At 33.9% G+C, this 15,791-nt stretch overlaps 1 protein-coding gene across 2 annotated transcripts in view; it reads left to right on the top strand.

Annotated features, from left to right (window-relative positions):
* Positions 1-461: 461 nt before the first annotated feature.
* LOC144844733 (WD repeat, SAM and U-box domain-containing protein 1-like) overlaps positions 462-15,791 on the top strand; it is a 200,410-nt gene continuing 185,080 nt past the window's right edge. For both annotated transcript variants that reach the window (XM_078701781.1, XM_078701787.1), the window contains exon 1: positions 462-599. The gene's annotated coding sequence lies outside the window, so the exon portion shown is untranslated. The remainder of the gene's footprint in view (positions 600-15,791) is intronic.

The following is a 15,791-nucleotide window of genomic DNA, read 5'->3' on the forward strand; positions in this document are numbered from 1 at the left end:
TATTATCCTAAATTAACTTGACTCTCTAAATATCTCTCTTTCAAAATAAAGAAAAATATTTTATATTTATTTAAATAAAAAAAGGTTCGAACCCCAGCTAGTAGAGCTGGGAGAATGCAATCCAAACGATAGTTACTAGAGCACTACCCGTTATGCCACAATGTACACGAGTAATGAAAGGTGACAATAGTATAGCCTTATACGCGCTTCATATTACGTCATTCTAATCGTTACGTCATAAATTTGCATGTTCATGACGTAATTTTGAGGAAACGAAGCGAATGATAAAATCAGAAAAATATAATTAACCTTTTTAATTAAAATCTTAAATAAAGACTATCGGATCCAACGCTAAGACGGTCGGGACCAACACATAAGACGATCGGGACCGCAAAATGTGGGCTCGATCGTCTTGGGCCCGATCGTCCGTGGTCCCGATCGTCTGTTCCGATCCCCTCCATGGTTATCATCATCCCAAGTGACCTCTGTGTGTGTGTGTGCATGAAACACGTCTGTAGTGTAAAATCATCGATTGATTTGTTACTTTTTATGTGATTGACCTGCATAAAAGTACACTATATATGAGGCTTAATTCTAAGGTGTGGTATTCACGAAAGTTAAACGGAACTACTAGCTAGGCTAGGCCTAGGCTATAGTATAGCCTACTCCTCCTAGGCCTAGCTAGGCCTAGGCCTAAAAGGCTAGGTAGGCCTGGGCGGGATGCAGTCAAGTCGCCCCATCGCAAAGTCGCCTCATACAAAGTCGCCCAATACAAAGTCGCCCCATCGCAAAGTCGCCCCAAAACAAAGTCGCCCCGGCACAGTCGCCCCATCGCAAAGTCGCCCCATTACAAAGTCGCCCCAACGCAAAGTCGCCCCAACGCAAAGTGTACGTATTATTCCGTGCCTCTTCACTGTCTTGTTTAATTTAAAATTAAATAAACACCCGATATGAGGATATTTATTAGGCATGATAATTAGGAATGTTCTATAACCAAAAGGGTTGAAAAGAATTTCTTCAGTAAAATGATCATCGTGCTGTTGAATAAAAGGCGACTCGCTATCTGAAACATTCTCTGAAACCAATCGGAGCTGCGCCTTCTGGTATCTGTTTCCTCACAGCTGCTACGTCTTTCTGCTGACCGTCGGGGATTCCCCTTTTTAAAAAACACGCACACGATACTGTACAATGGTTTTTCTATGGTCAAAATGTAGCGTTTTAAATTTTACTAAAATACCTGCATGTAAAACAATCATATCGGCGATGAAATTTTTTTTTTTTTTTTCTTTATTTTGAAAAGTCATTATAAAATTAAGACACATAACTTGTCAATAAATGCAAAATGATCAATAAGTAGCCTATAACACTCATTGTCTTACAACACTGTTATTGTTTTAACTACTGTAAATCTATACGAAGGCCTACTACACATTTATACATTTATTATATTATCCTAAAAATTAGCTGGTATCCACGCGTAGGTTGAAGAAAGATTCGTAATTGTGGCTCTGGTAACTAATTTTAAAATCATATTAAATTAACATTTTCGAAACTATAAATCAGGGATAATCTTTTTAGAACTTTCAAACAAGGGACTATTTCTTTAATGATTTTTAAAAAGCACATCACTCCATTAAAACCTGTAAAATAAAAATTAAAACACAAATTATGTATATAATAGGATAAACATTATAATGTATACAACATTTATCGCGACCAAAGTAACAACGCAATCGATATCAAACGCAACCGACTACAGCGTACTACTAGCGGCGGCGCTTCATAATCATACCGAAATAAAACCGTGGGCGACTTTGCGATGGGGCGACTTTGCGATGGGGCGACTTTGCGTTGGGGCGACTTTGCGTTGGGCCGACTTTGTAATGGGGCGACTTTGCGATGGGGCGACTGTGCCGGGGCGACTTTGTATGAGGCGACTTTGCGATATAATAATAGCTAGACAGGCCCTAGCCTAGTAGTTAGACTAGGCCTAGCTTGCCTAGTTAGGTGCCTAACTAGGCCGGTAAATACTAATTAGGCCTAGGCTAGGCCTACAGACAGTAGGTAGGCTAATCGGTTTGGTGTCAGTTGAGTAGCGCTTGAAATCGATCGTGATAGATAGGGTCCTACTAAAGGTTTACAATGAAATCGGTCGCGTCTGAAATCGGTCGCGTTTGAAATTGGTCGCGATAAAATCAACTTCCGGTATTTTATGTGGCGCGCCGCTAGAGCTATACTTTTGATGATATCGGTTGCGTTTGAAATCGGTCGCGTTTGAAATCGGTCGCGTTTGAAATACCGTACAGGTAAGCAATACAGTGCACTATCAGTCTGAGCTTTAAGTCTTTTAAATGTTAATATTTCCTGATGACGATGATTGATATTAATCAGTTCATTTAAGTATTTATTGTTCATATTTAATGCTTTACATACAAACAATATGCTAATAAAATCTCTGAGGGAGTTTAAGTCCATCATTTTTAGCCGAAAAAGTCTCTGGTCATATGACTGTTCAAGTCGATGTTGATGCAAAATCATTCGAGTTGCCCTTCGCTGTATTTGTTCTAGAGTGAACTTGTGCTTTTCGCGATATGGGTACCATACAATGCAACAATACATGAGGGGAGGCAGAACAAGTGCTTTGTACAATTTCAGTAGGATTACTGTTGGGCAAATCTGACCAGAGATAGATCTAATAAATCCAATGGTCTTGTTACATCTGGCTGTAGTTTTAGCAATGTGATAGTCCCATGTAAGATCTGATGAAATATGAACACCTAGAAGTTTCAGGCACACATTCTAGTTCCTTGTCCAGTATTTTGTAGACAGGTATGTTAGGATTTCTTTTTCTTGTAAGTGATAACACTTGACATTTTTCAGGATTCAAAGTCAGCATGTTTGCATTGGACCATTTCGTAATTGAGTTTAAATCATCTTGTAGGTGTTTAGAGTCGTCATCTGAATTTATAGTTCGAAAAATGAAAGTATCGCCAGCATATTGGTGAGGATCACTTTTTAGATGGAGATGAAGATCATTCATGTAGATGTTAAACAGTAATGGTCCAGCTACTGAGCCTTGAGGGACCCCAGAAAGTACACTGGTCCATTCTGAAAACTCCCCATGATACACTGTCCGTTGTATTCGATCTGTCATAAAACATTTTAGCCAGCTCAGAAGAGATCCATTGATTCCGTAGCTTGATTCAAGTTTCTTCATGAGAATTTGATGAGAGATGGAGTCAAATGCGCTACTATAATCTAAAGAAATTACATCAATTTGAGAAGATGGTTTGTCAAGAGTAATTGTTCATTTAGAAGTAGCTTCCACTAGCAAGGTTTCACATGACTTTTGCGAGCAAAAACCATGTTGTTTCGCATACAATAGTCCATTATCGTTTAGATGAGTTTAAATTCGTTCTACAATAATACAATGCAAGTGCCTTGCAAAAAAGAGATGTCAATGCAATTGGTCGATAGTTGGTTAGTTTTTCATGTTTACCTTTTTTGAATACAGGAACTATGTTTGCTTGTTTCCAAGATGAAGGAAGTTCACCTTTAATTAGGCTATAGTTGTAAAAATCTGCCAAGAGAGTCTTTGAAAAGACACAGTCCTTCTCCGAGACCTGTGAAATACAAAAAAATAATGAATTTAATGATAGTATAATAAATATTTATTAACCAAGTAAAAAATATCCACATAAATATCGATTAAATCTATATAAACAAAAATGTATGTCCCGCTCTAGCATGCATCCCGCTCGATCCATACAAAATAGCGCGACCGATTTCAAACGCGACCTCCTAAACACCACCAGAGCAACAAATCCTACCACCAGAGAGAAGCCACCTGTTTGGAATTGATTATTAATGGTATATTACAAATTTCAAAGGTTAATTCTTATAACTGATAAAATTGAAGTTAAAAAAGTGAATTTCTCGCCGTCGCAATTCCAGAATCGAATGCGTTCGATCTTCATAACAGTAATGAAACGAACACGTTCATCCGTGTCTATTGTGTGTATTGTATTCATCGGTCAACTGTGAGGCGCTACCGATGCATTTATTTGGTCAAATAAATTCTTTTGTGCGCACTAACATTTATTATTTATTTCATTCCAGACCAACAGCGAATCATCACCACTAACAGGCTGGTTAAAATCTTAATAAAAACTACTTTAAATTTAAATTTTAGATTAAAAGTGATGAAAAATATTAATAATAATAGAATGGAAAGAAGCGATCAATATTGGTGTTATTACTAAGGGAATTATATTGTAATTGTGAATTATATATTTGAAAATAATTAACTTATTTGTTACTGAGTCAACTGCTCTCACAGCATTTATTTGGTCAATGAAAATCAGAAATTCTTTTCTGTACATTATAACGTTTAATAATAAATAAAACTATACAATGTTAACGCACTTTTTTTTGTCTTTTTTTTTAATGAAACCATATAGCATTGACTAGTACGATCATTTCAGTAAATCCGACACACCCTTCTGTCAGTGATGGTATTCTGTTTAATAATGCGTTTTTATTTTTTTTTATTTTAACCATATTTAATGAGGGTGATCCATCCAGCATTTGCTGATCATTTGGGACCCTCAGAACAGATACAATATACAAAAAACAACAAGAACAGAAAAGTAAAAGAAAAAAATAAAATTAATTACAAAAGACTAAAAATAATAAGAAAATTTGAAAAATAGAAAATAACTGAAATGTTAAATTAAGCAAAATATAAAATATATATATATAAATAAAAATTTAGATCTGCTATTTTACAATTAAAATCAGGAAAAGGATTACATAGTTTTGAGAAAAGTCATAAGTCTAGTTTTGAAAGAGGAAAAGGATAAGGAATTGCGGATAGATAGAGGAAGATCATTGTAGAAATGAGGGGCCTTGTAACTGAAAGAGAGTTTGAAAATTTCAAGAGTAGGTTTAGGAATGTGAAGATTTCCTTTTGAGATTTGACGAGTGGTCATTCTCCCATTGGCCGTAATTTTAGTGAGGAGATGGCATAAGCCTTGAGGAGCAAGAAGATTTAGGGTTTTGAAAGTAAGACAACCAAGTTGGTAGTGGAGTCTTTTCTGAAGAGGAATGGTATGGGCTAGTCTAAAGTGATCATCAGAGAGGTGTGACATAGGATTAAGTTTGAGAATAATGCGTAGGGCTCTGTTTTGGATTTTTTGTAGTTTACTAGAGAGGTTAGTATTACAGTTAGAACCCCAGACTGAGCAGCAGTAATCAAAGCGGGAAAGAAATAAAGCATTATAGAGGAGAAGACATGTCGACTGGTTGACAAATTTAGAGGTGCGAGCAAGAAGGAAGTTAGTTGAGTTTAGTTTTTTACATAAAGCAGAAGTGTGCGATTTCCATGTAAGAGTGTTATCAATTATAATTCCAAGGTGTTTGTAAGATGTGACTGAGCTGATAGGAGTATTTTCAATGTTGAGATTTATGCTATTAGTAGTTGTTTTTAGTTTGTGTGAGGAACCAATTAACATAGATTTAGTTTTTTGGACATTAAGTGAAAGTTTGTTAGCATTGAGCCACAAAGAAAGGTGAGTAAGAGTCATATTTAGTTTTTGCTCGATGAGGGGTAAAGATGTGTGTGTCTTTTTGATCATCTAAAATTGTACACAAAGTATTTATTCATACACAATCCAAATGTTATCATTTCGATTTTCATGTAATTATTCTTCCGAAAGTCGGTTATCATTTAAAATCGTTTACGTAATCTGGATAAAATGTACAAAGACATCTTTAAAAAATTGGTACAACAATACAAAAGAAAATGATGCACAGAATTAATAAAGGCTATTTTTTCAAAACAAGGTTTACTTGGATGCGAAGACGAACATGACTTCCAAAAAATGTTGATTTACTAAAGGAAAGAATCTTTAAAGAAAATCCTGATTTTGTTAAAATACGCTATTTTGCCGTCGAAATCAAACACATGGTTGCTGTTTGATCGGAAGAAAAATTCTATCGAGTGCATTAACAATATATTAAAATTAGCAACTGACTGGAAAACATTAAAAGTAGCCGACCTGATTGACAAGATAAAGGATTGTGAAACCAACAAGCCATTTTACCCCTTTTGTATGATAAACTTCCACGTTTAGTTTTATTGTATGTTTTGTTATCGTACTGTTTTTGACATACGAAACATGATACAAACATAATAACCGGTTGGTGTATTTTTTGTACCAATTTTTTGAAGATGTCGTACATTTTTCTCCAGATGGGCAGACAGAAAATGTTAGATGAAACTCTTGACTAAAACTTACAAATAACACAATAATTTTTAATTGGTTATCCGCACTTGGGGGATAACCCCTTGTTACTGTCAGGATCTTTTTTTTTTTTTTTTAGTTATCCGCACTTGGCGGATAACTCCTTGTTATTGTATGGGATCAATATTTTTTTTTTTCTGTATTATTCTTCTTTCTTTCTCGCTATTTTTGTGCAGCGCGTTTCTCTAAAATGTGTAAACATAACATTTCATAACTTTGACAACATGTGGACATTTACCTGAAGTTGGTCACCTCCTATTTTTGAAAGACATCAGAGTTGCGTAACGTGACTTACGCGCAATTTTATCATATGGCCAGTTGAATAAAAAAAGTTGTATTTTCATATTTTGCGTAATAGTTCATCACATTTAAAAGGGTGCGCATCTATATTTTACGTATTCAAATTTCTTCTACACGTTAATATGTTGTTGGTGAGATAATGTCCTTCCGAAATTGCTATTTTAGTGTTTAATTTTAATACCGTCGCCATGTTAAAAATTGGAATAAACGGTGGGTCCCGTAATTTCACCTATTCTACACTGTATGTAGTATGTATATACAGGTTATACTGTATATACTATATGACACAAAATAGACAGAATTCAGCACTAACAAGATATGATATTCTTCAGTTCAGGTCATAATGCCATAATCTTTTTCTGTGTGCAATATTCCAACATATGACGTGCATGTGGCGTTTGTCGTGCGGATAACTAACTCGTCAAGTGACGCGTTTCATTTTTTTTCTTTCTTATTCTTTCTTTCCCAGAATTTTGTTGCGCGTGTATCTCTAAATCTTCTCAACTTCTTATTGTATAACTTAATCAGAAGATTGACCTCTATCTGAAGATGTCGTAATAAGGTTTTCGGTCCCGTCCGAGTTACGCAGCGTAAGTTATTTTATGAATTTCGCGTATTTAATTTAGATCAAAAACCATTAAACCATTTAAATTGAAACTTGGCAAAAGTTTAATTTATATCATGCGCTAACTTTCTATGGAGAGAAAATGGCATGTTTCACAGATAGTTACGCGCGCACGCGCGTTTAAAATTTTAAAATGCGAAAAATCAATTTCTAATCAACTTTCTATGCGTTTCATGTCATTTTGAGCATGCCAAAAATTCCCACGCGCGCGCACATTTTTACGCGCACATAGCGTTAAAAACATACTTTTTTCGCCTGATTTATTTTCTAGTAATTTTACCAACTTTTAAACAATTTCGACTCAAAGTCACGTCATACGAGCACGTGGAATTGGATAATTTGCGCGAGTTTTTGATGAAAAAGTTCAAAAATTTGTCAAAATTATGCCTTTTTTTAAACAGTCATAGATTCTAAACTACAAGGTGAATTTTATTGTTTATTACATATTCTGAAAGTAGATGAGTTGTAGATATCGAATCATGCATTGATATGGCTAACCCGATATTGTGACGTCATCGTATGGCCACTCGAATATAAAATAGAAGATTTTTGTCTCTTTCGTCATAGCACATCACATTTAGTAGAGCTCATCTCTACTTATCCGTATTCTATTTCCTCCTATTTTTATATAATATCTAGGTCAATCAATTATCTTTCGCATGATTTACCATTTTTAAATTTGTGATGACGTCATCATGTTCAAAAGCGTCAATAACTTTGGTCACTTATTTTCACCTATTCTGAACTGTATATAGTACGTATAAAGATTATACTGTATATACTGTAACGTCATTTGGTATAGCCCAAATCATTTATTTCCTACCTATTGCTATAATGTAGCAGGCCAAATAAGACTAAGTACTGATTGGCTATTTTACTGTGTGTGTAATTTAATTACGCACTAACTTGTGGTAAACAATTTATTCAGGGACCTAGTATAGTATAGTAATCATGATAATCTTTTTCTGTGTGCAATATTCTAAAGTATGACTTGCACGTGGCTTTTGGGCTGCGGATAACCTAACTCGTCCGTAGTGACGAGTTCAAATCTAGTTCTATCTTATTCTTCTTTCTTTCCCGGAATTTTGTTGGCAGCGTATCTCTAATTCTGGTCAACATAAGATTATATAACTTTGTCATAAGATTGACCTGTAGCTGTAGATGTGCAAGAAACTTTGTTATATGACGTTAGACTCGCGCAGCGTAAGTTACGCGCGATTTTATGAATTTCAATGATTGATCATAGATTATAAACCAAAAGTCATTTTGTATTGACACTTGGTAAAAATTCATATCAAGGGCAAACTTTCTATGGATTAAAAATGGCATGTTTCACAAGAAGTTACACGCGCACGCGCATTTAAAATTTCAAGTCATTTTAAGAAAGATTGACATCATTTCAAATTAAAATGACGTCATACGAACACGTTGATTTAGACCGTTTGAGCGCGTTTTAGTTGAAAAAGTTATAAAATATTGTCAAAATAATGCCAATTTTGAATCTATTATAGCTCTTCAGGATCAAAGGTGACCCCCAATTTTTTTAACTTATTATGTAGGAAGATAAATTGTAGATATGAATTCATGCAGAATTTTTACCTCTCGGATGTTATGACGTCATCGTATGGCCACACGAATGTAAAATATAGGATTTTTGTCTCTTTCGTTATTGCTCATCACATTCAACAGAGCGCATCTCGCTTATACGTATTCCATTTCCCCCGAGATTTTAATAATGTCTACGTCAATCAATTATCTTTCGCATGAGTTAAAAATATTTTAATTTTTATGACATCATCATGTCTAAAAATGTAAATAACGTGGGTCACTTATTTTTATCTTTACAGTAAATTTCAATCTGTTATAGCTCGTCAGAATAAAAAGTGGTAATCATGATTAAAACGTTTTCTGGAAGCTATTGGATTGTAGATATGAATTCATGGGAATATTTTGCCAATCAGATGTTGTGACGTCATCATATGGCCAGTTGAATTCAAAAAGTCATATTTTCATCTCTTGCGTAAAAGTTCATTGCGTTTAAACGAGAGCGCATCTCACTTTTACGTGCCCAAAATTCTTCAAATTTGTATTAATGTAATTAGATAACTAGAATTTAATTCGTCACTTTGACGAATTATAGGTGATCATTTTTATCATTTTACTGAAATAAATTTTTTTTAAACATGCACGTACGTTAACATACGATCGGAAAATGTTGATGTATGCCATCCTATTATATGCTTATAGTGCTGAGTTGTGCCTATATGCCATATACAATATGTACAGTATATACTGTATATCTATATACAGTGTAGCATAGGTGAAATTACGGGACACACATGTTCTAATTTTTTGGCATGATGACGTTATCAAACTAAACTTTAAGATGACAATTTCGAAAGATAATTAATTGAGCAAAAAAATATAAGATTTGGAAAAAAATTTGGCACGTAGAAGCGCTGTGCGCGCTCTTTGAATTGTGTATAACTTTGACGAAAAATATGAAAAAACTACTTTTTCACTTCAACTGGCCATATGTTAACGTCACAACATCCGATAGGCTTAATTTTTATATGAATTAATATCTACATTTCATCAGCTTTCATAATAAATTATAATCATCAAGGTAACCTTCAATTCTGAAGAGCTGTAAGATATTCAAATTTACTGCGAAGGTGAAATTACACGGCCTACGTTATTCAAGTTTTTACGCGTGATGACGTCATTAAAATGAAGATAGTGTCAACTCATGATAAAGATAATTAATTAAGCAAGCACATACTGAAAGTTGTGTGAAATTCGAGCACACATAACCAAGATGCGCTCTGTTGAATGTGATAATCTACACAAAAAGATAACAAATCCTAATTTTTAAATTCAAGTGGCCATTTGATGACGTCAAAACATTTTGTACGTAAAATGTGTACATGAATTCATATCTACAACTCAATGGCTTCCAGAATAAGTTAAAAAAGTCGGGGGTCATCTTGCATTCTGAAGAATTATTTTCATTTTAAAAAAGACCTATTTTTCACCATTTTCAGAACTTTTGTAAAATTAATGTGCGCACTTTGTCATTTTTAACGTGCTCGTATAGCGTTATTTTAAGTCAGAACTGACTCAAATTTGGTGAATGTACTAAGGATGGTGAGTAGAATGAGATTTGTAAAAAAAATTCATGTTTTTTACGCTTTTTAAGTATCGCGCGCGCAAAAACGCATTTTTGCGCAGTAATTTTTTGAAACACGCAAATGGCCTAATTCATGCTCTAAATTGATCAAAACTTAATTTTGAGCGTTTTAAATTTTTAACGCGCGATATCACGCGCATGAACCTACGTGCGCGTGCGTTTTTATTTGCTAATATTTTTACCCTTGATCTGAAGTTTACGTGTAGTGAATTTCATTAATATGTGATAATGAATTATGGAGATATGATTGATAATGTGATTTCGTAAAATGGCGTATAAATGTCGTCACGGATGAGTAATCACGCTGGAAAGCTTATTAGGATTAAGTTATATTATTTGAAAGATATTCTGAAATTTTTGTAATCATTGACATTAAACTTTTTGAGATAATTGTTACACAAAATAGTGTACAGAAACAATAAAAAGACTAGACATGTAACTCGTCACTTTGACGAGTTTGGTTTTCCGCCGCGCAAGTGGTGCAACATGAACGTGTAACGACGTACCTTACCGTACCAAACATTAAGGGGATAGGTTGAGGACAAAAGGAAGTGTCCACGTTGGCATTATGACCTGAACTGAAGAATATGATATGTTTTTATTGCTGAATTCTATTATTTTGATTCATATATAGTATACACAGTATAATCTGTATCCATATCACATACAGTGTAGAATAGGTGAAATTACGGGACCCGCTATTTATTGCAATTTTTAACATGGCGACGGCATCAAAATGAAATACAAAGATAGCAATTTCGGAAGGATATTATCTCAGCAACAACATATTAACGTGCAAAAGAAATTTGAATACGTGAAATATTGATGCGCGCTCTTTTAAATGCAATGAATTATGACGCAAAAGATGAAAATACGACTTTTTTCATTTAACTGGCCATATGATGACGTCACAACATCCGATTGGCAAAATTTTCACATGATTTCGTATCTAAAATCCAATAGCTTCCAGAAAACGTTTTAATCGTGATTATCAAATTTTATTCTTACGAGCTATAACAGATTAAAATTTACTGTAAAGATGAAATTAATGCCACACGTAATTTAAATTTTTAGGAATGATGACATCAAAAAAATTAAAATATTTATAATTCATGCGAAAGACAGTTGATTGACCTAGACAATATCAAAATTTGGGTGAAAATGGAAAACGGATAAGTGAATGCGCTCTATTAAATGTGATGAGCTATGACGAAAGATACAAAAATCCTAAATTTTATATTAGCGTGGCCATACGATGACGTCACAATGTCCGGTTAGCCATATTAATATATGATCCGATATCTACAACTCATTAACTTCCAGAAAATGTCATCCACAAAAAGTTGACCGTGCAGTTTAGAAATTACGACTGTTTAAAAAAAGGCATAATTTTGACAATTTGTTTAACTTTTTCAACAAAAACTCGCGCAAATTGTCCAATTCCACGTGCTCGTATGACGTTACTTTAAGTCGAAATTGTTTAAAAGTTGGTAAAATTACTAGAAAAGGCTGGAAAAACATAAATCACGCGAAAAAAATATGTTTTTAATGCTACGTGCGCACCGCACACGTAAAAATTTGCGCACGCGTGGGAATTTTTTACATGCTTAAAACGACATGAAACGCGTAGAAACTTGATTAGAAAATAATTTAGCGCATTTTGAAATTTTAAATGTGCGTGCGCGCGTAACTTTGTGTAAAACACGCAATTTTGGTTCGACAGAAAGTTAGCGCATGATATAAATTAAATTTGTGCAAAGTTTCAATATAAAATGTTATTTGGTTTTTGACCTATGTTAAATACGAGAAAATCGTTAAATCGCGCGTACGTCACGTTGCGCAATTGTAAACATCATGAAAAGCTTCGCTTGACGACGTTACATAAATGTCAAAATGTTAACATAGTTCACAAAATGTTATGTTTGCAAGTTTCAGAGAAAAGCGATACACAAAAATCATACAGAAAGAAAGAAGATAAACTAGATTTGAACTCGTCACTTTGACGAGTTAGTTATCCGCACGACAAACGCCACGCGCACGTCATACGTTGGAATTTTGCACACGGAAAAAGATTATGGCATTATGACCTGAACTGAAGAATATCATATGCTGTTAGTGCTGAATTCTGTCAATTTTGTGTCATATAGTATATACAGTGCAAACGGTATAATCTGTATACATGTTACATACAGTGTAGAATAGGTGAAATTACGGGACCCCCCGTTTATTCTTATTTTTAACATGGCGACGGTATCAAAATGAAACACTAAGATAGCAATTTCGGAAGTACATTATCTCAGCAACAACATGTTAACGTGTAGAAGAAATTTGAATACGTAAAATGTAGATGCGCGCTCTTTTAAATGTGATGAACTATGACGCAAAAGATGAAAATACGACTTTTTTTATTCAACTGGCCATATAATGACGTCACAACATCGGATTGGAAAAATGTTCACATGAATTCGTATCTACAATCCAATAGCTTCCAGAAAACGTTTTAATCATGATTATAGCTTTTTATTCTGACGAGCTATAACAGATTGAAAGTTACTTTAAAGAAGAAAATAAGTGACCCACGTTATTTAAATTTTTTCAACATGATGACGTCATAGAATTAAAATATTTTTAACTCATACGAAAGATAGTTCATTTACCTACAAAATATCAAAATCGGGGTGAAATTGGAAAACGGATAAGTGAAGATGCGCTCAATTAAATGTGATACGCTAAGACGAAAGATACAAAAATCCTATATTTTATATTCGCGTGGCCACACGATGACGTCACAATGTCCGGTTAGCCATATTAATGCATGATCCAATATCTACAACTCATCAACTTCCAGAATACGTAATAAAAATAACTTTTACCGTTTAGTTTAGAAACTACGACTGTTTAAAAAAAGGTATAATTTTGACAAATTTTGACAAATTTTTGAACTTTTTCATAAAAAACGCACGTAAGTTATCCAATTCAACGTGCCCGTATGACGTAATTTTAAGTAAAAAATGTTTAAAAGTTGGTAAAATTACTAGAAAAGGCTAAAAAAACATAAATCACGCGAAAAAAATTGTTTTCAATGCTACGTGCGCACCACGCGCGTAAAAATATGCGCGCGCGTGGGAATTTTTTACATGCTTAAAATGACATGAAACGCGTAGAAAGTTGATTAGAAATTGATTTTTCGCATTTTGAAATTTTAAACGCGCGTGCGCGCGTAACTTTGTGTGAAACATGCCATTTTTTATTCACAGTCAATTAGCGCAAGATATAAATTAAACTTTTACTAAGTTTTAAATTCAAATGTTATATGGTTTTCGATTTATGTTAAATACGCGAAATTCGTTAAAACGCGCGTAAGTCATGTTGCGCAACTCTGACGTCATTCAAAAATAAAAAAGCACAACTTCACGTGAATGCCCACATGTTAACAAAGTTATGAAATGTTAACTTTACAAGTTTTAGAGATACGCTCTGCACAAAAATGACAGAAAGAAAGAATAATACAGAAAAAAAAAAAAAAAAAAGATGAAACAGGACAGTTCCAAGGAGTTATCCGCTGAATGCGGATAACTAATAAAAAGTTGATGATGGTTTCGTACAATCACAAGAGGTTTTCCTGCAACTTCGTTGCGGAAAACCAAAAAAAAAAAAATAATAATAAAGATTTTATACAATAACAATAGGTGATCATTTTATTCTAAATGATCACCTAATTATCTTCTAAAATTGTTATTTTTACTTCTTCTTCTTCTTCTTCGTATTTGGAGCCAACTTCATATGTGAAGACTCTGCTCCTCCAACTCTGTTTTGCTAGCTCTACTGTATTTGGTTGTGTATTATTATTAGTTATCCGCTTGGTAGAGCGGATAACTCCTTGTTATTGTATGGGATCAATATTTTTTTTCTGTATTATTAGTTATATCCGCTTAGTAGCGGATAACTCCTTGTAATCGTCCTGTTTCAATTTTATTAGTTATCCGCACTATGGCGGATAACTCCTTGTAACTGTCCTGTTTCATCATCTTATTTTTTTTTTTTGGTTATCCGCAACCGTAAGGTTTTGCGGATAACCCTTGTTATTGTAAATATCTTTTTTTTTTTCATCTTCTTTGTTCTTCTTTCTTTCCCGGAATTTTGTTGCATGCATATCTGTCATCCTTGTCAACATAAGATTGTATAACTTTGTCAAATGATTGGCCTGCAGCTGTAGATGTGCAAGAAACTTCGTTATATGACATTAGAGTCGCGCAGCGTAAGTTACGCGCGATTTTATGAATTTCAATGATTGATCATAGATTATAAACCAAAAGTCATTTTGTTTTGACACTTAGTGAAAATTTAAGTCATATCAAGGGCAAACTTTCTATGGATTAAAAATGACATGTTTCACAAGAAGTTACGTGCGCACGCGCATTTAAAATTTTAAAATGCGCAAAATTAATTTATAATCAACTTTCTACGCTGATCATGACAATTGAAACATGTCAAAAATTCCCACGCGCGCGAAAAAAATTACGCGTAAGGTGCGCACGGAGCATGAAAATCATGTGTTTTTTTCTTGAATTATGATTTTACAGCCTTTCTTAGTCATTTTAAAAAAGATTTACATCATTTCAAATTAAAATGACGTCATACGAACACGTTGATTTAGACAATTTGCGCGCGTTTTAGTTGCAAAAGTGACAACATATTGTCAAAAATAAGCCTATTTTTAATCTATTATAGCTCCTCAGGATCATCCACGACCCCCAATTTTTTTAATTTAATATGTAAGCAGATATGTTGTAGATATGAATTCATGCAGAACCTTTACCACTCGGATGTTATGACGTCATCGTATGGCCACACGAATGTAAAATATAGGATTTTTTACTCTTTCGTTATTGCTCATCATATTAAATAGAGCGCATCTCACTTTTACGTGCCCAAAATTCTTCAAATTTGATTTAATGTAATTATTTAGATAATTATCTTCTAAAATTGTTATCTTTATATGTCAATTTGATGACGTCATCGTGTTAATAATTGGATTTAAAAGATGGGTCTCATAATTTTGTCTATGCTACACTGTATATAACATATACAGTTTATTCTGTAAAATACTGTAATATGATGTATGCTACATAATAGGTACAATTCAGCACTGTAAACATATTTATTTCATGTCATAGGATGGCATAATAATTGTTGAGGTTCATATGGTTAAGTATGTGCATGTTGCGTTTGCGCGGATAACCCGAACTCGTCAAAGTGACGAGTTCAAATCTAGTTTTCTGTATTATTCTTCTTTCTTTCTGTCATTTTTGTGCAGAGCGTATCTCTAAAACGTGTAAAGTTAACATTTTATAACTTTGTCAACATATGG

Source organism: Antedon bifida, chromosome 1, assembly GCF_963402885.1.
Source record: "Antedon bifida chromosome 1, ecAntBifi1.1, whole genome shotgun sequence".
NCBI classification, from domain to species: Eukaryota; Metazoa; Echinodermata; class Crinoidea; order Comatulida; family Antedonidae; genus Antedon; species Antedon bifida.